At 39.4% G+C, this 27,990-nt stretch overlaps 1 protein-coding gene and 1 long non-coding RNA gene across 2 annotated transcripts in view; both read left to right on the top strand.

Moving 5' to 3' along the window:
• The window catches only part of KCNB2 (potassium voltage-gated channel subfamily B member 2), a 397,201-nt gene that overhangs the window by 192,812 nt on the left and 176,399 nt on the right, over nt 1–27,990 (top strand). The gene's annotated exons all lie outside the window — the stretch shown is intronic.
• LOC105737646 lies at nt 1,078–21,088 on the top strand. The gene is made up of 3 exons (XR_001113334.1): nt 1,078–1,134; nt 18,738–18,805; nt 19,527–21,088. It is a non-coding gene; the product is annotated as an uncharacterized LOC105737646 (long non-coding RNA).

Raw genomic sequence — 27,990 nt, 5'->3', positions numbered from 1 at the left:
TTCCTGACCAGGAAGCCATGGTTAACTCTTCTTCCTATTCCTTCCCTTCTGTTGTGTGTCATTTCACTAAGGGCTAGGAAATGATTGCTGGATGTGAGATGTGGATCCTTAATGATTCTGTTGCAGTGGCCAGAAACTCACACTTCAAAGAGCTGGGCTATAAAGGTGGATTGGATGGAAGGGTGAGTGGGGAAGATGGAGAGAGTAAGAGGAAAACATCTTGCATCGTACATATATTATCCTATACTTTCAGAGGATGAAATGTTTTGGCTACTCACATATTTCATTTGCAAGAAAGTCATCATATATATCAGTGATGAATAGTTCACTTAAGAATTAACATACAATTAAATACGCTGAAGACAAAACCCTATTGGACATAATTAATTTCTTTTAATGATTCAGAAGGCATTTCAGAATCTGGCAATCCTCATTTTGAACATCAATCATCATTGTATGTTAAACATGGAAGTATCTGCCAAGAGAGTTTGCCCATTAACCAAGTGTTACTGTGCTTTTAAAAATATTTCACAGACAAGAAGACAGCAGCTTCATATAAAAGGTACCAGTTTAGGAGCTGCTTTGGGCAAGGCCACTTCCTCAAGGATAAATACTGTGATGCAGTGTGGCGCTTAGTCACAAGTGAGAGGCAGTGTTCAATGTGAGTGTGAACATATCATTTGACCTTTCTCAGCTTCCGTTGCCTCTCAGGCAATGTGAAATGCTAAGGCCACTCCTCTCAGGACAACGATGAGAAATGAAGAGGAGGGAAAAACAGATCATAAATCAATATATGTCACAGAACTTCTAATGGAAAGTGTTCTATGTTTGAACAGATAATTGATTTTAGAAATTCTGATTCTTTGATGTTATGCCTGGTAAGCTAGATCTTTGCCAATTTCAGTCTTGTGAGTCTGGGGCCACTTTGGTTTCCTAGGAACCAGCTGCCTAAAGATTGCCTCTGCTGAAGTCATATGTAGCATCTGGTAGTGCCCATGAGTTTAGCTAATTCATCTTTGTAGAATAGAAAAGGTTTCTACACAGTTAGATGTGAGTTCCCTGCTGAATCTCCTCCTTCAGATGCCAAGAGGAAGCCTCTGTTGGAAGTCACTGCAGCCAAGTGGATTCTATCTGGTACAGGGTGTTTTGTTTATTTTCCGCAGAATATGTTTTCTTTTATTCTGTTGGCCTTGGGAGTTGAGCTGTCTGCTGTAGTAGCTTTCTTACTTGTCTGTACAGTTGTCTATTCGGAGGCAGCTTATTATGTGTCTAGCTGCAGGTCTTTAGTTGGAAGGTGCTACTCCTTAGCTAGAACCTGTGAGCACTACAGTTTATCGGTCTGTCAACTCAAACTCCAACTTTACAAGTGAATGTGAGGCAGAGCCTGCTTATGTGACAAGCTGTAGTGGTGTAATGAGTCTTCACTCCTCCCTGACTCTGCTGCTGAGAGGCAGCCCACAGGCTTCTAGGGAACATCTGGCAACATTGTGCTGGTCACTTTCTATCCTTTGAACATTTAGACATTGCAAGAACATGTGACTAACAGAATTGAGATATTTAGTTCATAGCTAGATTTGTTTTTCAAAGGATTTTTGACTGCAAGAATTGATGAGCTAAGAAAGTACTTAGAAGCACCTAGCCAGCCCATATTTACAGCAACTGAGGTGTTTCAGCCATTGCTGGTGATCCTGCGGACTTGGGGAAAGGAGTAGGTTGCATAAGCATGACTTCCATCTATTAACTGTTTTTCAACCATGCTTGAGATTAATATTAAGTATAAGGCATGATATTAAAAATAAGATGTGTAAGAGCGTCTTGTACCTCTCTAAGACTAGGCTGCCTACTCAGCCCTGGTGCTATGATGGCACTCCATGAGATGTCCATGTCATAAAGTATATCATCCTGCACTATCACTTACCTGTGACTCACCTCTTTCCCCAACTAAAATGTAAGCACTTTGAGAGTAGTAATTTTATCTTTGCATCTCCAGCACCTAGCACTCTGCCTGATGTGTTGAAGATGCTAAAAAAAAAAAAAAAAAAAAAAGAAAAGAAAAAAGAACAGATAAATGCATGAAAAGATAAATTAACATGTAAGAGAAAGGGAGTAAGGAGGAAAAAATAGAGAGAAGGTATGGAAGAAAGAAGAACAGAAGGAGGGAAGGTCATACAAACGTGAAGGTTATTGTTATTTAGTCTGAGCAGATGTTATACTAAGAGATGTAACTTCATTTATCACCTTTAAGCTATGTGTTCTCATAGTGTGTTCAGTTTTCAAATAAAGATTTAGCAAAATGATATCCCTTTATTTACTTTTCACTTACATTGTCTTTTTAAAATACAAGCCAACTAGATTCAAGAATTTTGACTTTGGCTTTGATGTGTGAGACAAAGTGTAGATAATTGACATACTCAATTCAACCAGGATGGACTTTCAACCAGGACATGCAATGAGTCTTCCATTCTTGACCAAACAGGAGGCAGCCTAGCATAATGGCTGAAAGCATGGGTTCTGCAATCAGATCTGGGTGCAGAGTCTACCACTAATTAAATATATGCCCTTGAATATGTGATTTATCTGAGTCAACATTTCCTCATCTGTAAAGCAGGGATTATAATGACTGTGATATAGGACTGTCAGCAGACTCAATGAAGTCGTGCCTGTAAAGCATTCAGAATGGTACCCGGCACCCTGTAGACATGTTCTACATGTTGACACTCCAAAACCATCCTTTTCCAGGAAGGTAGTCATTAGGACAGCAAGGAATAGGAGTGTTCTGAGCTGATCACCCCAAGTTGCAGTTTCTGATGTAGCCCCTGATTTTTGATGTAGCCCCACATTTGGTGTGGATGACTCGAAGGCACCTGCTATGAGCACTGAATTCTTGGAGGTGGGAAGGGAGACAGAGTGGTCGGAGGGGGAAGCCTGACATTGAAGTGAACTAAATCTGTGCAAGTGGCTATTTTTGTCAGCCCAGCCACAGTGGGTGTGCGATCGGGCGTCTACTTTTGATCCAGTTCTTTTTATAGATGCTGCTTTTTCTTAAAGGCAACTCTCCTTGATCCTCTCCCAGGCTGCTAAGCTGATTTGGAAGATTGCTTATGGAGTATTTATCATCTGCAATCTGGAATAGAAAACATTTAGGTTAGTAATTAGATACTCCTTTAAGATGTAAAAGCAGTCTCATTATCAACTGTAGCATAGATTCAGCGTAACGGTATTTTATCCATAAAGACTACAAACACAGCATTATCATTTCAAAAGTGCTTCATACTGTTAGCCTAGGCTCAACCTGTACAGGCAGCTTTGGTGAAAATAAGAGCCAACATCAGTACATCCCAGCAGCCTATCGTCTTTGTTCTTATAATGAAACTTTGACTTCAACCATTTCAAAATATGTCCCCATTATTATCACTCAGACTGGTTCAACTAGAATCCCCTAGCTCTTTCCAAAGAGCATGTATATGAAGTTACAAACTGTTGGGTATAAAGGGAGGACATCTGTGTCATTTGGTGCTTTTAAATATTTTTTAAAGAATTGTCTGAAATCTTTCCTACCTGTATTGACACACTGAAAAGGTATTTTGAAGAAGCTGGATGCTACTATGACGTCTGAACTACAGGATCCATAATACGATACCAGGTGTGTCTCTGGTAACCATGGGTGAATATTCCCTGGGAGAAGAAAGCTGAATGAGGCTCATTGCCATGCCCCCTGAATGTCTTCAATACCAAGTAGACTGAACACTACGTCTTGAAAGAGGACATTAATGTCAGTCAGTGAAGGCATGCTCTAGGGGATTACCTGGCTGCATGGTGCATGGAGCTCCTCATAATAACAAGGAAGATTTTCGACAGCTTCAGATAAAGGTCAGCCATTTTAGAAAACTCGGAACTCTTTTCTCCCTTGTTCTTCCCCACCAGGGCGAGGCAGGTGGTCCATGCAGGCTTGTGCTAATGAATTAGGCAGCTTGTACTGTAAGAAGTGCATTTTCACTACTATGAACAAAACAGGCTGTGGGGGGAATTTGATAGGTGGCTTCCACTCAAAGGACAAGATGCATTTATCTGAAGGCAATTCAGTGGTTTATAATGGACAGCGGGGCCCCTTTGTCTCCTTGTCACAATCTTCCTGTGAGCATCACCATGATTCATAGTCAAATTATAGTCACTTTATACCACCCCAGCTATTTAAATCACAGACTCCCCAATCCACCGTCTTCACAATTCTAAGTGGCATCCAGGAATGAAGTTCCCTTATTTAACACAATTTGTACAAATAAGAATTGGTCACCAGGAAGTGACTTTTTTGATTATTTCTTGTGCTTTGCTATAGATAAGTATTGAGGCTTTTAAAAGTACTTTGATTAGAATCACATCATTTCCCAGAAAGACATATTATTTTGCTCATAAAAGTCATTGTGTATCTTACCAAAAAAAATGGCAATAATTTCCTATTTCCCGCAAGAAATCTGTACGTCAACCTTGATACTCAGCTCGGGTAAAGGTCTCCCATGCAAAAACAGCTGAGGTGATAATGTAACAAGGTATTGTCTAGATCAGTGATTCTCAAACTTTACTGTGTAGTAATGTCATCTAGTACAATCGGCAAAAATTCAGACACTGAATCTCATTCCTACTTCATCAAGGCTGGCCTTTCTATTCTGTGTGTTCTCTCCAGGTATTAATACACATTGGACTAGCTAATTTTATTTGCTTAGTATATTAAGAAGAAGAACAATCCTGGTCTGTCTTTTGGGAGCAGTAGGGCACAGTTTGTTTAGGAATATGCATATAATAGACACAGTATGCATAGCAGTCATTTACTAAATGGATTGCCAGTCCCTTAGTCTCTTGATTTGTTCAGATCCAACAAGATTGTTGTTAATGGATGTTGTTAAGATGTATTGCAGAAACTGGGCAGAGTGGGCCAAATTTCATCTTTCATATAAATTGTAGCTTCCCAGTAAATCAAACTACAAGTTGATAGACAAGTTGTTTGATGATTGCTACTGCTTAGAGAATATGGTATGGAAACAATTTCCATATATCTGTGAAGGCCCACAAGTTTTTATTCTGTGATTCCAAAATTCCAACAACACTGAAAACTGAAATATTTCTCAAGTTTTGCACCAAAACTCACTTGCCAGCAAAACTTGACCTGAACTGATGTGAGGCTACTAATAGTCTTTACTTATTGTATAATTACACCACTTAATGTGACTATTGAAACATTTCACTGAAAAAATATGAATGATTTGGATTCTCTGATGGCCATATTATACAAATTCAGTATATACAACCTATTGTCTCTCTGTCAATTAAAAAAAAAAAAAAAGCTTGAATTCTAAAATATATCTGGCCCCAAGATGTTTGGATATGAGGTTGTGGACCAGAAATATATTATTCTATTTTGATGACAGAGAACTGGAGGACTTGTCTGCTACCTTGGTTTTATCCCAAGAGTTGTTATTAGTAAAATAACAAGATAATCAGTTTCCAAGGTTCATTAGTTGAAACCTAAAATGATTAACTCGTCTTAAGAATCCACGACAAGTGTTAATGTTCATTCATTACTGAACCATGGATTCTCCTTACATTTGTTTGACAAGATGCCATGTTTGAAACAAACAGAAAAAGAGTTTGCTTGGTTTTCAGATTCATTTCTTATTATCCCCTACCTTCCAGCCAACTCTTTCAGCACCCCCGCTTCAGTCTCTAACTAACAAGATACAAGGATAATGCATTCTAAATTAGCTTAAAGTTTATAACTGAAATTTGAAATAAAGGTAAATACAATGGTAAAAACTGAGCCAAGTTAACATAACATGTGATTAGTTATTTTGGAATGATGTCAGAGATTTCTTTGGGAGCACTCTACTGCAGGGAACCTCAACTGCTGAGAAATTTAGTGTTATTCCTGCTATAGTAAATGTACTGGTGATTGCTTGGAAGATATGCTCCTTGAAAGAATATACACATATAAATATTTTTCTATCCTTGTATATACATTTATATATGTTACATGTTAAGCTAAATAATTTATAATTGTGCTTCACAGTTGTGCAGCATTGAAATGAAGTTGCTATTTTTTTTTTTTTTGCTTTTTTGTTATGGTTGTTTTTATTTGTATTATTCGGCATACAAGAAACCAAGGTGACTGAAAATTTACAGTTAGTAAAAAGTACCCTTTCTCAGGATATTTAAGCATAAAATAAGCTTTGTGAAAGAGTCTAATGATAGTTCTAACTGATTTTTTAACATAAGCTTGGATTATAGTTTAGTTTGCAAATAATTTCTGAACTAAATAAACAGCAATGTACTTGCCTTCCAACTAAGGACCATTAGTTGTGATTGATCATATCTGGATTTTTCCAACTATATTAAGCAATAAATGCTCCTTATGGGCAAAATTGATAGCCTGTTCTGATTAAAATCTTGGCTTCAATTCAGAGTTACTATGGGACAAGGTTACACCTTCACAGCTTGTAAACGTGGCTACTTAGCAGTGTTCATTAATGCAAATTAGTTGAAGATAAATGTTCTCAATAGTAGTATTTAAAGAGAATGTAGATCCTTCTGTGATGTTTTCTAGTACATAGCCAGATTCAATGTTTAGTTTCAACTATTATAATTGGCAAACTTCATGGCAGCATGGAAGACATCATGATTGAGGTACTGAGTTGCAAATTGAGTCCTCTGCGGTAAGATGGGAAGATTACTAAATTTATTAGTACTAACTAGTAGTTGGACATGGCAATGGGGTGGACTGGGGCAACAGTTGAGGAGGACTGTCTTGCTGTAGGTTCAAGAACAGACAATAGTCTGCATTCCTTCTCAGAAGAATACGCAAAACTCAGTTCTTCATGGTTACAGAGCCTTTTACTCCTAACATTTGTTTTTCAGATTCCCTAATTTTGATGGCATTTCTACTATAATTTAGAAAATCCTCTATCAGGTACCACTAAAAAAATGTCCGAATGAGATGCAGGATTTTCCTCATTTTGGAAATGGTGTCCCTAGACCCACTGCAGCCTTGCACCATCCATGTATAATCAAGAATTTCCAGACTATTCATACAGAAATATACCCTTTTACACAAACCGACATACTCTAAACCAATATAGTTTTCAGAGATTCTTTAAAAGAGTCCTCAACTTGAGGGGCTCTCTGAGAGATGGGGTTTGGGTAGCCAATGCTCTGTTACGTGTAACAATTGTGTATTTTCTCCTGGAAGATGATCCATAATGTCCACCAAGTTCTCAGAGGCTCCATGACACCTCAAGAAAGGTTAAGAACCCTCATTTTAGAGGAAATGGCTACCTACAATTTCTGAACTACAAACATGTGTCTTTCTACTTTTATTAGAAGTTTGTTCCGACCTTTAACTCACCCTAAACTCTGACTGTAGGCAGGAAGCCCCTCTGGGAATTGATCACCAAATCATAACCTGCGTGCTCATTCTATCAAAAGTGACTTCTAAGATTGTTTCCTGATGCTTAAAGGACTGTTGTCTAAGTTGTCTTCTAAGATAGCAACTGCCAGCCCCAAGTTTGTTTCCTCCTTCTCAGCTCTCTCCAGTGTTTGCGTCTATCCTTCAGAGCCAGCCCTGGCTATGTGTCACTGAATACGCCAATGCATTAATGTGGGGAGCCACATAAAGCCCTTTATGCCCTCTGCCAATCCCTGGGAGAAAAGCAAGTCATCTCTACTCCACTCCTTGCTGTCTTGCTGTAACTGCACACAGTTGGCATGTGGTGATTAAGATTAATTGGTTGCTGCGACTTGGTTGTTCTGGCAAAATGCAGCTCAGTACCAGGGCACAGAGGGTCAAGTTTGAGCATCCCTGGCAAGATAATAACACACTGAACCAAGAGTTAAGTTTAAAAGAGTTTTATCATATTAAGTAACATCTATCATCTAGCCAGAGTTTTTCTTCAATAGGGGCATCTGGGAACATTTTGACATAGGATATAGTTTTCATTTTGACATCAAGTTTAATAGGTTTTTTAAAAAAATTATTTACGTATTCCAACTATACCATTTATTAGGATTAAAAGATTATTTTCTTTCTCCTTGAATTTACCTTTCAAGTAACAAGTGACAGGTCCTGGCTTTAGGATATATTGTGGATTTCAGTATATCTGTTTATCTCACCTATATCCTATATGGTTTCATAGGTATCACCCCATAATCACTCTGATCTACTGTGTTCTCACTCAAAGTTTCTTCTTTCATAGTCAAATATTTCAGCCCTCTGGAAGAAAATCTACCTACCATCTGTCTCCTCTCAACCCCCACCCTCCAGAACTGGGATTCATTTAATAAATATTTATTGAACACTTATTATGTGCCATGGTTTCACATTAGGCACTGGAGACAAAAATATAAATGAGGTACAGATTCTTACTCACTTTTTAAAAACTATGGTTAACAGGGGAATTAGACAAGTAGAGAAGTTATTTCAATACTTTGTGAAATTGCTGGCATAGGGTTAAAGACATAGATACAATAGAAACAAATTGGAGGACACAAAACTTTTTAGGGAATAGAGAAGACTTCTTAGGGGAGAAAACTTTTAAAAAGACAAGTAGCAATTAAGCAAAAGTGAGTGGAAGTGCATTTCAAGCAGAAGGAATGGTCTGGAGGTGCAAAAACAGATGATAAATCTAGAAAATTACATATGGTTTGGTAGGGCTGGGGCTTTGAGTTTATAGAAGAATGTGCTAGAAGATGATGCTGGAAAAAATAAATAGAGACCAAGAAAAAGGATTCCCTAAAACATGGCAAAGGATTTGGACTTTGTCCTGTAGATCAAAGGAAGCTTTGGAAGAAATAGAAAGGGTACTCAATCATCAGTTCTATCAGTACCATATTGTTCATCCCTTTATTTTTTGTTCTGATTGTTTGATGGGAATTCTAACTTTCTAACTAAACAGAAGAGAGAAACCACATAAAATTGTGCCATGTACAATACTGTACACAAAACAAACATTTAGTGAATATTTGCTGATTGATTTATTGGAACAGTACAACTGCTTCTAGATAGCTATACTTTGGGCCTAGTATAGTAACGTAATGAATAACATTTTGTAAATACTCTTCTGAGAGTTTCAGAGTCTGTTAAGAAAAAAAATACTTCCTTGTGAACATATGTGTTGTATCTTCTTCTTTCTAAATTTGCTTGATATTGATATTCTTTGAGCCTGGCTAATATTCAATAGTAGTTAAATTCAGATCAAGTTGAATTATTTGTATGATGTTTGAAATTGTGTCATATCAAACAACTACTGTCTTTATTGACATATTGACATTGACCCAGAAGAGAAAATGAGGTGATCATTCCTGTAACAGATTCAGAACAAGATTTATGGCTAGGGGATATAAACAGGGACCCATGTATTGAACACTAGGGCTCTTGGAATGCCTCTGATCAAGATTCAGCTCTCAATGTAACTGGCTAAGGCTTCAAGTTCTTCAATAAGAAATTGAGGCCACTGTCCCCTACTAAAAAGTGAATATGGCAGAGGAAGATACCCTATTAAGCCATAGTAGTCATTCATATCTCATATGAATAGGCTTATAAAACCCTTCCCAAAGAGCAAGTTCTCATGGGGAAAAGATGAGAGGCCCATGAACAAATGGCTGCCAAAAGGAAGGGGCAGAGCAGGAAAAGGCTTAGATGGAGAAATACAATCTTGACTTTCTTCACAATGTGCTTCCAGCCCTGAACTCTCCTTTGAATGCTTTAGTCTGAATTACAGCCAAAGAAAATCCCTCAGCCTATCTTTACATCCTAAATACTGACCTTTCTTCCCACAAGATCTTATATTTGTCAATTCTTCCAACTACAATCAAGCATTTTGAAATTTATGTGACTTAACTATTTTTTAATACTGAGAGGTAGAGATTTGCAGCAAGAGAAAAATGAATTATAAATTGTTCCATGGGTTATTGCATCCTGTATATTATAACTTTGGGGATTTTAATTGATGTCTTAGATCTTTCACAGTTTGTAATCTGTATTTCTCTATTCTCAAGACATGTTCATTTTTCAGATCCATTTTCAAAGTGTGAACTGAAATACCGAAATACTGTTGATTACCAAAATGAAGAGTTTTCTCTTTCCATTATGTTTTAATTTCATGTGTTTTCTATATATCCCTTTTTTATTGTAATCTGACATTTCACAGAAGCTGATTCCGAAGACATTGATTTGAAAGGAAGAAGACCAGATTTGGAGCCTGCCTTCCAGCCTTGTATTCTGCCACTTCCCCATGAACACTTGGCTTGTGAACAGTTTCTAGAATGTTCCATGTACCTTTGTACTTAGGAGCCTTACCTCTGAAAACCTCCTTTTGCCCCCTGTTACCTGCTAAGTTCTTACTCAGCCTTTGATACTCAGTTCAAAATCAACTCTTTCTTTACTCCCCAGGTAGAATTAGTGACTCTCTTATCTGTGCATATATTTCTTTTATTATTATTATTTCAATAGATTTGAAGGAACAGGTAGTGTTTGGTTGCATGGATAAGTTCTTTAGGTGTGATTTCTTTTTTTTTTTTTTCTTTTTTTGAGATGGAGTCTCACGGTCACCCAGGCTGGAGTGCAGTGGCGCAATCTCGGCTCACTGCAGGCTCTGCCCCCTGGGGGTTCACACCATTCTCCTGCCTCAGCCTCCCACATAGCTGGGACTACAGGCGCCCGCCACCTCACCCTGCTAATTTTTTGTGTTTTTAGTAGAGACGGGGTTTCACTGTGTTAGCCAGGATGGTCTCGATCTCCTGACCTCGTGATCCACCCGCCTCGGGCCTCCCAAAGTGCTGGGATTACAGGCGTGAGCCACCGTGCCTGGCCTCTTTAGGTGTGATTTCTAAGATTTTGGTGCACTTATCACCCAAGCAATGTATACTGCACACAGTGTGTAGTCTTTTATCCCTCATTCCACCCCCTCACTCTTCCCCCTAGTCCCAAAGTCCATTGTGTCATTTTTATGCCTTTGCATCCTCATATCTTAGCTCCCACTTGTAAATGAGAACATTTGACGTTTGGTTTTCCATTCCTGACTTACTTCAATTAGAATAATGGTCTCCAATTCCATCCAGGTTGCTGCAAATGCCATTATTTTGTTCTTTTTTATGGCTGAGTAGTATTAAACCACAATGCCACACCACCTTACTCTTGCAAAAATGTCCATAATTAAAAAATCAAAAAATAATAGATGTTGGCATGGATGTGGTGAAAAGGGAACACTTTCTACACTGCTGGTGGGAATGTAAACTAGTACAACCACTATGGAAATTAGTATGGAGATTCTTTAAAGAACTGAAAGTAGAGCTACTATTTGATCTAGCAATCCCACTATTGGGTATCTACCCAGAGGAAAATAAGTCATTGTATGAAAAAGACACTTGCACATGCATGTTTATAGCAGAACAATTTGCAGTTGCAAAAATATGGAACCAGCCTAAATGCCCATCAACCAACATGTGCTTATATTTCAAATTGTGTATATTTTTGCTACCCTGTTTTTACATTATATTGTTATTATGGTTTCAATTAAGGCTTATTTAGATTTTGCCATAGTTTAAAACTGTTTTTGTTCACCATTGATCTTTGAATCCCATTCTTTCCGTCTGAGTACAAGTTTCACCTTCTTGAAGTACATTCTTTAGTAATTCAGGACAGGTCTGTAAAAATTCGTGTAGTCTTTTTTTGAACATGTTTATAATATTGCTTTCTCACTTGAAAAACAGTTTAGCTAGATAGGGGTTGTCTTTGCTTAGGATTCCTAATACCATAAGGGTGGTATAAATTAAGACTTTACACCCATGGCTGGTGCAGCCTTGGGATTTCTATTTATCGCTGGAGACACCTCCCACTTCACCACATTTCAGAGCCACAGGCAGAATACGCTGGCCTGCTGCCTCTCTGGCTGGCTGATCCCTCATGCCAGCTATGGGCATCCAGGTGGCCTCTAACTTCCCACACCACAGATAATGTGGTGATCAACCTCCTCATCCCCTTAGGTACTTGTATCGGAAGAACGTTTCCTGTCCTCCTGTGCGTGGAAGGGGCATTTTCTCCAGAGATCTGGCTTTCCGCAGCATTCTTCATCCCAGCTTCCACTCACATCTCACATCTCCCATCCTTGGCAGAGTGGGCCAGAGCCAATGCACGGGATCCTGCAGTCAGCCTATGACTTTACCCGTGACGTCTGATGATAAATTCTTCTTTCAGACTTGGCTCTGTATTTTTAAAAAATGATAGCTACACTTTAACAGCATTTATAAATGTTGCCATTGGGGTTGGGGTGGAATCTATACCAGCTCTGTCCCATATGTTCCCAGGACTAGAAACATGGTATGGGCTATGTCTCACTCAGCCATGAGCACCTTTCAGGCAGATGACGACTCTTAGTCATATTTTATTTTTAATGAAGTGCAGTCTACATCCATAAATAAAAGAAAGAGGACGTGGGCTCCAGGTGACACCATGGATATGTCACTTACTGGTATTAGAATGATGGCCTCAGCCTGTTCATATATAAAATGAGGACCTTGAATTGCAGCTAAACATTCTGAAAGATCTTTTCTAGCTGTAGTATATTATGACTTTAAGAAACATTAAGACAATTCCTTATGAAATGTTAGACACTAAAGTTGCCTGTCCATAACCAAGTTATAAATGTGGCAATATTCTAGGCAGTTATGGCCCAGAGAGAAAACACATGACTACTTGTGTGTGTCATCTCTAACTGTGACCTGTACCTTCCTTAGTATACGTTGAGTGTGTTGCAAAAGACGGCATGTGTTCATCTAGAGAATAAATATTCAGGTGGAATGCCAATTTCCCTTTAAAAGCACATTCTTTATTTCAAAAGACTGTATTGGATGGCAGTTTAAAAGGGATCACAGCTAGTTAAATTTAGGGTGTTGAACAAATTCCAGTCCAAGAATAATCTTTGGCGCCGAGCCCATGGCATTTTTATTTGATTCTAAATTGGATAAATTGTAACTCATTTAAATTATTTGCTTTCTGTATGTTTTCTTCTGAGACAGGCAACCAACCAATGGTATTTTTTCTATCTTTAACAAGACAGTGAAATTATGACATATTGTATATATACTATCACATTTCCTGTAAGTTTCACATATTATTATACAGATTCAACTATACTTTAAAATATGTCAACCACATCAGATAAAATCCTACTAAAACTTTGCCCTTAGAAAAATATGAGAAAATAATTGCTCCATAAGTCTTTTTCTTGTAGTTAAGATGGCCTTATATTTCATAATGTAGTTTTAGTGAATTTGGGAGCCCTAAATCTTATTTTCCTATATATTTTTCCCCAATTCCTTTATCAGATTTTGTATTCTTCTTTTTATCGGGGGGGGGAGCTTTACTTTATGCTTCCAGAGAGACAATATTAACCTTTAAAAATAATATAAAAAAAGAAACCGGCCTTTTATCTATTTTGTTGAGACTGTTGAAAGTGATTTAGGGATACTATTTGAAATCTGGGAGAGGAGAGGTCCGTAAAGCCAGGAATAAGAGAAAACCAAGTGCAGGACTTTGAATGAGACCTAGTAGAGAGCAGAAGGAGCCACAGAAATGACTGCAGTTCGCTCTTTCATATGTGTATGTGACTCAATTTCCACAGTTCCTTAAGAGAAGAAATGAGTATTGTGCATTTCCTAAAAGCCTCATACCACCTACCACAGTGAGCAGCACTTGGTGAATGCTGTTCCACCATTCATCCAGTAATAACTGCCAGTTACTATTCCGTGGGCCAAGGACACAGTGTAAACAAGGTAGCTGTAAAGCCCATGTCATCACAGTGCTTATGTTAGGGTTATTTGTGTGGGAGAGGTAGAGACAGAAATATATTTGTAACAAAATATAGGAATAATATAATATCTGTAGCAATAAGCCCTTTAAAGAAAATAAGCCAAGTAATGGGCTAGGAAGTAGCTCCAGGATGGGGCTAGATAAAGGAAAGATGGGGAGCCTTTCCACTCCCTCTGGATACCTCTGGAAGGAAGTAATATTGGAGCTAAACTGTCCATGCTGAGAAGGAGCTGCCATGTGAATTGCTTAGGGCCGAGCATCCCAGAGAGAAAACACAAGTGCCAAGGACCTGAAGCAAGAACAAACTGAGAACAGCTGAGCAGTAGTAAAAAGGCTAATGTGGCTGGAGCCTAATGCACAATGACAGGAAAAAGCCATAGGGGTAAGCCAGATCCTGAGGACCCACGGGCAGGAAAGTTGTTTGAAATGTATTCTCTTTGCAATGGGCTTATAGGCTGCCCCACTGGATCCTGTGTGTCTTGTCCTTCCACTGCTGTGGCTACTGCCAGCTTCGCTGAGCTGCATGGTCCTGGTTGACAGAGTCCAAAGAGACTTAGGACATAGGCAGAAAGAACCCAGCACACTGCTACTGCAGCTCTCTCTTTCACCTCCTGAATTAAATGAGCATGTTGGGATCCCTTCACCTCCCTGATCCAGAAAGAACTGGTGCCAACTACCTACCCCACCTTGGGAAAGAAACCTAGCAAGTAGAAAAGCTGCACTAATAAAATAAATCTGCACTAAGGAGTTTTTTAATCCTAAAAATATGTGCAGTGTTAATTAGGAGAGAAGGAATGTAAGAGAAAATGAACATGCATATTTTTAGGGCATGCGTGCTCATAGTTACCCAGGGGTTAAAGGCACAGTCCTCCATAAGACTGTCCTCATTTCAGACACCAGCCACAAATTCAGAGTTCCAGAGCCATGCTCACTCCTGACCAACTGGCCACAAATTCAGGCATTCCTACTACCCTTGTAGGTTTGATAATTGACTAGAAAGAACTCATTGGAAGCACTGTGTTTGTGATTATAGTTTTACTGAAAAAAATACAAATTAGAACATATACACATAGGGCAAAATCTAGGGTGATTTCAACCATGAAACTTTCATCATTCTTAGGGATGCATTCCCCTCTCAGCACATTGGTGTGTGACAGTACACAGAGATTTGCCAACCATGGACATTCAACCTGGGCTTCAGTGTCCAGAGTTTTTAATGGGGTTTTATTAAATAGACAAGACTGATTGGATAAGAGATCAGAAGGCTGATCTCCAATCTCCAGCCCCTGCTGCCCTCCCCAGAGGTGGAGTTGATATCACCTGGCTTGGAGCTCCCACCCTTTAATCACATGATTGGTCTTTCTAGCATAGCCAGTCCCCTTCCTGAGTCACTTCATTTGCATAAACTATCAGGCACCAGCTCAGAGGCCCACCATGAATAACAAAGACACCCTTATCACTCTGAAAATTTCAAGGGTTTAGAGGCTACCTCCCAAGAACCAAGGACAAAAGCCAGTCAAACTTTTGCTTGCATACTAAAACTCTCAAATCAGATTTGTAATCAATTATCTATTTTGTGTACTAGTCCTGAGTACAATTTAGGTTGCTTGAGTATTGCAGAAGCAGTACTTGTTGCTTGAATTTCATGGCAGGCTAGAGCTGTGGGATTTAAGACATCATTATAAAGTACTACAGATTTTTGTTATTCATCCTAGGCATTAAGCACCCCTTTCCCAAGCAGTATTTCTGTGTGCTTCTTTCCTAGCTGACAAGCATCATGATTCTACTACCTCTCTCCTCTACCAAGGGCATGTTGGATATTTGCCTATACCTGGCAAATGTTACATTGAGCAGATGACATCAATATTATGAAAAGTGGTGAGAGAAAGGCAACCCTAGCTTGTCCTTTTGTCCAATTGAGAGTGGTCATAAATAGAACCTCAATGTCCTTAACATTTAGAACCAGAGGCTGCTGAAAACTCTTTAAAATGTTCTTTGTCTACTAAAGAAAAGACACCAACAAACAAAGAAATATAAAACAAACCTGGGTGACTCGATGGGGAGATCATGCAGAGAATTTCGTGTCCGACTGCCTAATGGTCTGGGAGACGTGTGGCCTCATCTACTGGTTTTCCAGATGACCTTGAGCGATACACAGAAACTCTGCCTTCTCTGCTTCCCAACATGTGTGACAGCTGTAAGGTACAGCCTCAGAATGATTGCACTGTGCTTTGAACGGCCGCAATATATCTTTCTGTGATTTCTGGGCCTGCACTGACCTGAAGAACTCTGTGGGAGATGATGGCCACATGACGGCTAATTTGAGGTGGAGAGCCACAAAATTGAATCACCCAAATGTTTCCAAGCAGTGCATAGACCAACCATCCAGAAAACTAGATTTTCTTCAAACTAAATTTTATTGTCTTGGCACCTCAGTTTAATACCCCTTCTCACTATTCCAGTTCATTCCAAGTGAAGGTTTCTCTGATCACAATTCCTGAGGAAATCTGATGTCATCTTAATGGGTTTAGTGGGGTGTTTTAAAAGGGTACCTGGGATTTGTTTATTGAGATGTAGAAAGACACACCGATGCGGAAATGATTGTCATGAAAGAAATTTTTTTATACTCACAGATCCCTAGAAATGGGAGGCATGACACATATTTCACCACCACAAAGGGGAAGCCCCAGAGGCTGTGTCAGGAAGCAGAGGGAGAGGGAAGAAAAAGGAGCAGGAGCCATTGTTGTGGTTTCTGCCAAAGAAACAGGCAAGGCAGGGCAAACAGGTTTAGTACTGGCTAGTTTGAATAATTTCAGCAGGCTCTGGGAAAGAGGAGCTGTCCCTAGTTGCATGGTGCCTGGCCCCGTGGTGATTAGGGCAGATTTACAGTGAGTGGCCCAGATCGTAAGAGCTTGAGCTCCATAGAGGAGGTGGTTGGGGGTATGGGCTCTGACTGGTTGGTTTGCACATGAAAGGCAAACTCCAAGACAAGTTGTGTACTGTCTTTGACAGAGGCAGTCCCTCCAGGGTCAGTCCTTCCAGGTCAGCAAGGTCTCAAATCTCAAAGTGTTACCGGAAAGCGGTCCCAATCCAGATCCCAAGAGAGAGTTCTTGGATCTCTTGCAAGAAAGAATTTGAGGCAAGTCCATAGAGTAAAGTGAAAGCAAGTTTATTAGAGAAGTAAAGAAACAAAGAACCTAATTTATTTCCTGAATTAGAGATTCTGTAGGTTCTGTATCAATAAAACCCTTTGACTTTGCAAATCCAAAATCTGAAACTACAGTAAGAAAATTTATTTCTGAAAGAATACTGTGATTATTTCTAAAAGCAAAGGAAACAAACAAGATAATTGTCAACTTACCATAATATTGTCATGCTTAGTATAAAGTTCAAACCTAGATGATACACTTTTTATTTTAGAGAGCAATTGAAATTATATGTTGACACCTTTTTATCCATTCAGTCAAATAAAGCAACTGCAGTTTTCTTCTGTTTAGGAACAATCTGGTGCTTCCATCTTCAAAACTGCTATTTACATATCAACAGCTTTGTTCAGCTCCCCTGCTCTTTGGTCAAGTGTGAAATTAGAATGAAAACAGGGTGGTACCCACAGATAGTAAGATAATAAAAAAGGCAAAGAAGGAGTAAATAAGATGATTAGAAGAAATAAACAATGTAATTTAAAAGTGGACATGGATTATCTTAATTTAACATGAATTTAATTTTTATTGTCATAACTTCTTTGAACATCCTGCATGTTAATTTCCTCATTGGTTCAAGACTCATTGACTTGAAAAACATGAAGTATTTTTTTTTCCTTATGAATACACTTACTGAAGTAAATGTAGCCTCTGAGATGATTTTATGTCATTCAGCCTTGTTCAATCAGATAAGCTTCAACAGACCTCCCAACCTTTCCCTGTTCTGCATGATTGCACACCAAATCCATTAGAGGAGCAAACTGTCATTGATTCGTTTTATAATATTGAATTTTGTCGGGATAAATCTCATGCTATTTTTATTTCAAAGATCTGTAAGCATTCAGTGCTTTGAGGGGAAGGGTCTTAGAGAAGAAGGATGAAGTTAAGTAAATAAATATTTTTCCAATCCTACTGAATTTACAGAGTACTCAATTCACTTTGGTTTTTTTTTTTTTTAGAAATTAGAAGTCAAAGACATATAACGTGGAGTTTTATTATAATGGTTTATTCTTTTTAAAAATATCTGACTTTTTTAATTTTATTTTTATAATTTATTTACTGTTTCCTATTTTTATTGAGTGACAACAATATTATATACTTATTGTGTACATGATGTTTTGAAATATGTATACATTATGAAATAGCTCAATGAAGCTAATTAACATGTGTATTACCTCACATACTTATCATTTTTTTGCAGTGAGAACACTTAAAATTATCTATTCTCTTAGCAATTTTTGAAACACAATACATCGTTATTAACCACAGTCATCATATTATTCAGTAGATGTCTTGAACTTATTCCTCCTGTCTAACTGAAATTTTGTACCCTTTGACCGACACCTCCCAACACCCTTCCCCGTAATGGTTTTGTCTGATGTACATAATGTGTATAGTACTCCAGAACCTCAGGGTCTTTTCTAGTCCACTCATAGATTCTACTCTGACCAGTCATTTTCGTTTTCATTTTATTTATTTATTTATTTTTTGAGACCAGGTCTCACTCTGTTGTCCAGGCCAGAGTGTGATGATCACAGCTCACTGCAGCCTCCAACTTCTGGGCTCAGCTGATCCTCACGCCTCATCCTCCCGAGTAGCCAGGACTATAGGCACATGCCACCATGCTCTGCTAATTTTTTTTCTTTTTAGAAGAGATGAGGTCTCAGTCTCACTATGTTTTCCAGGCTGGTCTCAAGCTCCTGAGCTCAAGCAGTCCTCCCACCTCAGCAAGGGATTCCAAGAGTGACCCACTGTGAGTGGCCTGACGAGTCATTTTCTCTGAGAGTGTGAAAAAAATGATTTTTAGCTGGTGAATGTGTTTTATGATAAGGAATGATCATTGTATTTTTATGGACTCCATAGATAATGTCCTTTGCCCATCTCAGCAAAGGAACCAGAAACTATTTTTAAACATAAATATAAATACTTATAAGCCAACCTATTTATTATTGCCTAGAACTGCTCAGCCAAGAGAGGTAACATTTTACACCCAAAAAACCATGATATTGCTTTAAAAGATTTTTTTACTATGTAATATTTGGCATATACAAAAAAGTAATATATTGTATATATGTATATATATATCTATATATTTACACACACATCCATGTTTACAACATAATAATAAATTAAATACCCATGAACCAACCACACAAATGAAGGTGTAGAATATTAGTAATATCTGTGTGCCCCTTCCCTGCCTCCCTATACTCACAGAGGTCCACTAGAGTGAATTTTGTGTTTATCAAAGATTTTACCATCTATATTTACAGACTTAAACCATATACTCCTTAGCTGTGCTTCTTGTTGAGCATTATAAAAAGTGACATCATACATAGTGTCATAGTGACTCTACGTAGTCACAACTGTATATAACCTTCTGTGACTTGCTTTCCCCCACAACATTATGTGTCAAATATTTATCTGTTTTGTTACATGTCACTGAACTTCATTCATTTTTTCCTACTGTATAGCATTCTCTTATATGGACGTCACAATTTACCTGTTCTCCCAGCAGTGGACATTTGTGTTGTTTCCAGTCACTTGCTGTTATCTCAGTGCTTATAAATGAGTGTTTCTCTTATACACAGGAATTCCATGCTTATGCTCACCTGCACAGTTGAATTTCAAGTTGTTTTCCAAAGTAGTTAGACCTCCTTCTCCTTCATCAGCAGTGTATCCCATTGGTCTTTTGTATGTCAAACTTAGCAGTCTAAGGAATAATCAATGTTTGCATCACTGAACTCATTGGGAATACTTGTTTCTGTGAGTTATTTATTTTTCAAGGTCTCCGGAGGAACTTCAGGCCTTAGTAAGGTCATTACAGCACATTAACTTTGTCTTCTGGGTTTCTTTACTTGATTTTACTTTAGTTTGCTCACAGATGCCCCTTCTGACCAAGCACCAGGTGCTTAAGGTTTTCTTCCATAATTAGTTCCATCAACAGTTTTTGTTTTTTGTTTCCTGAATACACGTGCATTAATGGCTACATGTACTGTCCTACTCATACAGGGGCAATAACCACCTTATCAATGATAATAATATTGACTAACATTTATAAAAATCAAATGATATCAGTCACTCACTTATCCTTCTCTCCAGTTTCAGCCAGGAAACAAGTGAAATCAAGATATGATATCACATTTCTGCTTGTAAAATTGCATTGGAGAAATGGAAAAGCTTGGCCTCATCCTTATTCAATCTGTCTCCAGTTACTCCTGGAGAAACTTAAGAAGGCTGCCCTGCCTGTATCAGGGGTCAGGCCCTGACTCAAGACTATCACTTGGTAGCAAGAAGCTAAGGAAGAAAGGATATTCAGCTTCAAGGGATGCAGGTAGGAGGCAGGAGACAGAGACAGACAGACAAGAGATGGAGACTTAGGTTCCCTACATTTCAGTGTAGCAACCCCACCTCTGGAAGCCATGGCCCACTGCAAGCCAGACTCACCACAATCACATAGCTCATCCCTCTTCCTATGGAGGAAATGGACCACTCTATTAAACACTCTTTATACATTATCCTATTTAACTTATAAAACATTCTTATGTATGGATATTAATATTTCATTACAATGTTATAGATGAAGACACTAAAAGATTACAAATGTACTGATAATTTCATAGCTAAAAGTGATAGAGCTGAAATTTGAACTCAAGTCTATTGACAACAGAACCCAAAAGTTTAGCCTCTTCCCTATACTGCTTCTTTTTAATAGGAACCTTCTGGAAACCCTGCCTTCATTCAGCAAAGTAACTACACTAAGGTAAAGACCTGGCACCAAGGCAAGTCATAAGGAGGTGCCTCAGGACTTCTTGGTTCCCCTAAAAATATACATCGTGCAATCGGCTTTGACTTCAGAATTCCAAATTCAGCATTGAAAAACTAGCTTAGTAATGTTTCCACTTAGACATTTTAGTACTTAATTAAATGAATACCCATATGAGGCTTATTATGTGCCTGACACTCTTTGGGTTGCCGTCTGAGCCCCTACATGTACCTGCATGCACATGTACACACATGAACACATATACACATACACACACAAAATGAAAAAAAAGACATTGCCCACCCTCAAGAAGCTTGAAATCTAATGGAGGCCAGGAGGGAAGAAGGAGAAAATATTTCATTCAACAACTTAAGTGTCTTCTTCAGACAGAGCGAGGCCTGTGGTGTACCTGGTAGAAACATAAAGAAGGAGATGGATGCAAGAAATATTCAGGATTCAAATGATTGGATAGCCCAGTGCATATGGGTGTGATAGAAATGAATGGTGAGGTCTGGGTGAACTCCCCACTTTCAGGCTTGGATGGCCAGGTGGTATCATTTGTCAGGAAAAAGAATAAATGGGGGAAGAATAGGTTTAGGGGAAACATGGTAAGTTAAATAGACAAGTGTGAAAATGGCTGTAAAATAAAGCCACCATGAAAGATGATCATAGAACTCTATAGCTATTACCATGGAAGCTATGATAGTTAATTTCATGTGTCACCTTGACTAGATCAGAGGTACCCAGATGTCTAGTTTAACATTATTTCTGGGTGTATTGGTGAGGTGTTTCTAGAGGAGATTAGCCCTTACTCTGTAAAGTAGATGGTCTTCTTTAATGAGAGTGGGCACTGTTTAACCTATTGAGGGTCTGAATAGAACAAGGAGCAGAGGAAGGAATTTGTCCTTCTTTTCTCCCTCACTGCTGGAGCTGGGACATCTCTTCTGATGATCTACTGCACTCAGACCGGGAGTTACACCATTGGGTCCTCTAGTTCTCAGGCCTTTGGGCTCATACTGGAAGTACATCACCAGCTTTCCTAGTCTGCCTTGTTCAAGGAGCTTAGAGTCTAGTCCAGCTTGTAGATGGCAGGTCATGGGATTTCTCAGCCTCCATAATCACATGAGCTGATTTCTCATTTTATATACATATATAGATATATTTCCCATTGGTCTGCTGTCTGGAGAACTGTGAATAATACAGAAGCTAAGGGCTTTTTACCAAGATAAATGATCATTACTCCAATTTCTAATCCTTCCAAGATGCCACACACACTCTACTCAGGTTCTTCCAAGACACTGCACTGAACTCTCAGACAGGACACCTAAGCTCTCATGTGTTCCTATTTGCTTCCTTCTAGAATATCATAAAATCAGTGCTGACATTTAGAGGACATATTTCCATTTTTTTAGCATCTGAGACCTCAGTCTATGAATCAAAATGTTAAGCACTGAAGGAGAGATTCTGTCCTGAATATGTCAACCTGACAACGTGAAGAAAGATGCATTCTTCTTAAGACTGCTGTATTTTCTTCTTTTAGAGGTATCTGGATAGCAAACCTGGATCTTTGAATAGAGTTGAATAGATTTTTGTTGGTAGGAGTAGTGGTAAAAATCCATGTTTTCTTCAGAACATTAACTTTCATTCATTCATTATTTCCTTTGACTTAAAGTCTTTAGTTTTGCTTACTAATGAGTTTATGTTGATACCACAATATGATATTAAATATGTGACATAACATCATAATGATCATTTTAGCAACATCAGTTTTATAACAGTACAATCGAGCACATTTTTATTTAGCAACTCTTATGCCTGGCAATATAGTAGTGAATCAGGCAAGTGCAGTGTCTGCCTTGTTCAAGGAGCTTATAGTCTAGTCCAGAAGAGTCATTGAAAAAGTAGTTGCAGTTGGGTTGAGAGTTACACACTGGGAAGTACAGAATGCTATAGGAACCTGGAAGAAGAGGATGTAACCAACTGAGAAGCTTGTCAGTAGCAAACAGCTTTTATTGGTCTCTCATATCAACTGTGTGCAATAGGTTATCCCATTTTAAGCTTGAGAAAGCAGACTCCATGAGCTTATAGACTTGCCTTCATAGTTAATAAGTGTTCAGGACTAGAATCAAGCCTTTTATTCCAATCCCCAAGCCCTTTCCACTAAATCACTGCAGAATAGCAATCATGATTTGGAAGAAATTAATCCTAGATATGGATAAAAGGGAGGATTAGTCACTAGCCAATCAAAATTTAGCCTTAGAAACTCTTCCTTTTTCCTCTCTAGTCATCCAACAGAACACACATTAAACAACATGTTCTTGGTGATTTTCTGCTTATTTGAATCTGTGAGAACTGGGATCTGGAGTCCTGCAGCATTGCACTTGTTGGGTGAGGGGAGGGGCCTGCAGTTCAGGTACTGCCCATGTGAAGCCTGAGAACAGAGTCTCCCTGGGAAAGCACAAAGACAGATTGGCTCCTGGCAAGAGCTTGGCCTGGAACTCCCTTAAGACTCATCAAGCCCACTCTGAACTGGAGCTATCAAGCTTGGATAGAATGCATGGAATCACTGCTGGAGGACTCTGAAAAATAAATAGTAGCAGGCCAATTGGGAAACAAGACCAGAACTTGAGGTACCACTATGGTGGTTTCTCATTTTCCTATGGAATTTCACAGCCTGGAATCAAGGCAGCCCAAAGCCTGGAAGCGGACCTTGAGTATGGACAGACAGAATGCCAGGAGAAGCCCCCTAGGTCTAACTCAAGACATGCAAAAGGGACAACCAATGAAATTTTTTCCTCTCAATTATTTGCCTGAACTCCCAGACAGTTCCACTGCAGCAGCCACAACAGGAGTCTAGTCTGCAGGTCCCTAAAACCCTGAGGGGGGGACCCTTCCATTGTAATTCAAGAAGCTGTAATCCCAAAAGGGTATGGAAGACCTACCTACTCTCTGCCCTCTTGCTTAGCCCTGAATGTAGGTGCAGTTGCAGCAGAGTTGTGACTAGACCCCAGCTTTCTGGCTATCCAGAAAACAGAAAATGAATAATTTGGACTTGAGTAAAATTTATAACTATTGTCTTAAAAATACTGTTAAGAAAATAAAAAGACAAACTGTGGTCAAAAAGTAAATGTTTGCAATTCATATCTCTGATGAAGGACTTGTGTGCCGAGCATATAAAGAACTCTTAAGACTCAAGAGTAAGTAAACACACTCAGTTGAAAAATCAGCAAAAGCAGAAGAATTCCATGAAATTTATATAAGTCTGCCCTCAAGGAGAGGGAGCAGAACTACCCACTCCTTGAGTGTAGGTTGTGCATAATCACTTCCTTCCAAAGAGTGCACTATGAAAAGGGGGAGGGATAACTTTACAATGGTGAAGCCTGACACACACCACCTGAGCCAGATGATCAAGGCCAACATCAACAGTTGATAGAACATACTCTTGGTAAGATATGATGGGAATGGCATTTTTCCTCTGTGGTCTTCCTCCCCCAAACCCACAATCTCAGTCTAATATTTAATTAGAAAAACATGAAACAGATTTCAATTGAGGGATGTTCTATAAAATAACTGACCAGTACATCTTAAAATCATTACAGTCATCAAAAAAACAGGGACGTCTGAGTAACTGTCACAGCCAAGAGGCCTAAGGAGACATGATGACTAAATGTACTGTGGTATCCTGGATGGGATGCTGCCACAGAAAAAGCACATTAGGTTAAAAGAAAGGAAATCTGAATTAAGTGTAGACTTTAGTTAATAATGATGCATCAACATTGCTTCATTAATTGGAACAAATGTACCATATTTTTTATGCAAGATGTTAATCACAGGGGAAACTGAATACATGATGTAGGGGGACTCTACAATATTTGCAAATTTCTTACAAATCTAAAACTCTTCTAAAAAATAAAGTTTATTTTCTAAAATTACATTAAAAGGCAGAAGAAATGGCAAAAGACTTGACCAGACACTTCTTCAAGGAGGATATATGAATGGCAAATAAGCACATGAAAAGCTGCCCAATACCTTTGCTCATTAGGGAAATGCAAGTTAAAACCACAATTAGATATTACTACACAATACCTGACAGTACACAATTCTAGAATCCAAGAGGTCTTAGTTGTCATTTGTACCCAGTGTGCTTACAAATGAAGGATTGCTGCTTGTTTTATAAGGCAACTGTTTTGGCTTTCTTAAGCCAAGAGAAACTTTCCATCCTTGAAACTTCATTGACAAGGAAAACTGTTCCCCCACCACACCCAGCTCCCTACTCACTACAACACCTCCCTGTGTGCCGGACAGGTATAGGAACTGGTAGCATCTTCATCCTGCAGGGAGGCTGGCTGGGGAAGCTGTGTCCAGGAGTCCTGCCAGCTTGGGAAAGCTGGCTCCTGTAGCCCTCCTCAGCTGTACATATGATGCTGCTTTCTGGACACGACTACCAGAAAAGTCTGGATCTTCTCACACGTCGAGAAGTGGTCTGTATAAGCCTCATGTGCTAAGAAAAGCCCAGCTCATTGTAGTGGGAAGCACTCCATGGGTTCCACAGTCAGGAGCAGGCTCTGAAACACCTGGAAGCAGGTCACAGCCTTCCACGAAGCAGGAGCCCTGTGACACCACACAGGCTAGTGAGTTGCTAGGAGCAGTGGCTCCCTCTCACTTCCTGCTATTGCTACTCTCTCCCTCCCTTCCTGTCTACCTATCCCCTGTCCCATCACACTGCCCCAATCCTCAGTTATCCTCCACTCTGAGTCTTACCTCTGTGATATCTCATACCAGTATCCTATGTCCTGTATATGAGCTTGGGTTTTATGTCACAGAGGTAGTGCAAAGACAGTGATTGGAACAATAGTTTAGACCCATGATTCTTGACCTTGGCTACATACTTAAATCACCTACAGAGTTTTTAAAATTCCAACGCCTAGAACTGCCCTGGCTAATTATAACATGTTTTGCGAAATTGGGAGCCAAGCATCAGTATTTTTCTAAAGCTTCCTGATTGATTCCAATGTTTGGCCAAGCTTAAAAAACCACTGATTTAATCAGAAGCACAGTAGAGGAAAGTAGGGAAGTTATTGGTCTAGCTATAGCCTCTGACCCTTCTTACAGCTCAGTTGGAAAGTTCCTGCAGTAGGTCAGGTAAGAGGATAAGAACAGCAGTAGTGATGAAGAGGTGGGACAGCTCTGAGTGATCATGAAAGGTGGGATCAGCAGACCAGAGCTTTCAGGAGTTATTGAATAGGGAGTCAAAGAGGGGTCTAGAGGAGGCCATGCATTCAGATTTTATTAAATCAGTATAAGGAAGGCAGGAAGATGAGGAAAATAATTTTGGTTGTGGAAATGTTGGATGTCACATAATTCTGGAGCTATCCAGGTGGCATTGTCAGATGCTCAGAGGAGAGTTGGGCCAGAAATATAATTTGGAAATCATTGGCGAGCATGGTACTTAGAAACTTGGGAGCCAAGGAGATTATCTTGGGAGAGCAAGTGGAGTGGAAAGGACAGAGCCTTGGGGAACACCAATGTGCTTAATAGGAGGGCAGAGGAAAAGCCAGCCAAGCAGACTGATAAAAAGAGAACCATGAGAACTGTCATGAAAGACAAAGGAGCAGACAGTTTCAGGAGAACTCAGCAGGTCCAATGCTGCTGCTAGATCCAGTATGGTGTCTATTGAATTGGCAATGTGAAGGTCAATGGGGACTTACACTAGAGCATTTTAGCAGAGTGGCAGAAGCCTGACCACAATGGGGTTGGAGACGAAATGAGGAAAGGGAGAGAGCAAATATAGATTACTCTTCTGAAAAAAATTGTTGTGAATGGAAAGAGAGATGCTCAGTGGTACCTGGAAGAAAAGGCAGAATTCAGGGAGGAATTTTCTTTTTTTGGTGAATTTATAAGTTACAGGGAAAGAACCAGTACCAATAAAGAGACTGAAACTCCAAGAGAGAGATGGATAATAGATACATCAAGGATCCTTAGTGGGAGGGAGGGATGGGTATTTAGAGATGATGGAACTTTGAGCACAAGGGACTCCTTTGTTTTATTTATTTTATGTGTGTGTATGTGTGTGTGATCCTAGAGAAACAGAAAGGGTTTCTTGAGGGAAGATTATGGTATCAACACATTTTTATTTGAGCCTTTCCTTGTAGAAGGCCAGGGTTGGCACAATGGGGGCTGATGCTGAAGTTTGGGCACGACATCAAAGGAAAAGTGAGACTTTCAGGAACAGAGGAGCCAAGATGTGAGCACAAACCAAATCCCAAGAAGTGCTGAGTTTCAAAATTGAGGAAATTAAGAGTGATCTTCAAGTTCAAAGATTACAAGTGGGGCCAAGATTACGATACCAAGCCAAGGCCGCATGCCCTGTGGGGTGTGCATGGCATGGCAGAGGGGAATCAAGGGCATAATAAGGAGACTCCTAGGAGCTGAGGCTTTGTTATCCATTACCTGGCCTGAAAGGAGAGCACAGGAAGTTGAGAGATTGCCCTCTTCAGAGTGGCTCTTTCTCTCTGCTCCGAACAAGGCAGGACTCATGGTGTCTGATGAGCAAAAGGGGGCAGGAGTTCGGTAAGCAGACTGCAAGAGAAAGGAACAGTTCTGGAATGGCCACTGAGAAGAATCGAAAAGGAAGCTGACCAAGGACAAATAAAAGAGTGGTCCAGCTGAAATTGGAGTCTAGCAATATGTAGTAGCATTAGTCCTCATGGTTGAGTTATTATCTCCATTTGAACTTGGCAGTCCAGGTATAGCAGCAAACAAACAGCATTGTGAGATCCATCCTGCCAGGCAGGTGTGGCAAAGTCCAGGGTCCAGGCAGGCAAGGATGCTGGGAAAGACCAAGCCGAACAGGCTCAAAACAAATGTGTGTAAACATAGATCTAAATGTAGCCATGCACTTATATAGCTAATGAATGACTCACAATTATGAAAATTAATCCAAGCCTGTTTTTAGATGGCATTTTCTCACTTTCCTGAGAGTAAAATCTCCTGTTTGTTTTATTCAAGACGCTCATCTGCTCCATGTTTATTACACAAACCTCTGAGTCTTCATTTCCATTTTGAAAGGAGAATATTCTACTCTCTCTTCTCATTGTTGCACAGTTATCAGGCAGATAGCAAGGTAGCTGAAGTTCTAGTGGTACTTTTGCAGTGAGTACCTAATGCTTAAA

Source organism: Nomascus leucogenys, chromosome 16 (assembly GCF_006542625.1).
Source record: "Nomascus leucogenys isolate Asia chromosome 16, Asia_NLE_v1, whole genome shotgun sequence".
NCBI lineage: Eukaryota > Metazoa > Chordata > Mammalia > Primates > Hylobatidae > Nomascus > Nomascus leucogenys.
This window is presented reverse-complemented; position numbering and strand designations above follow the sequence as displayed.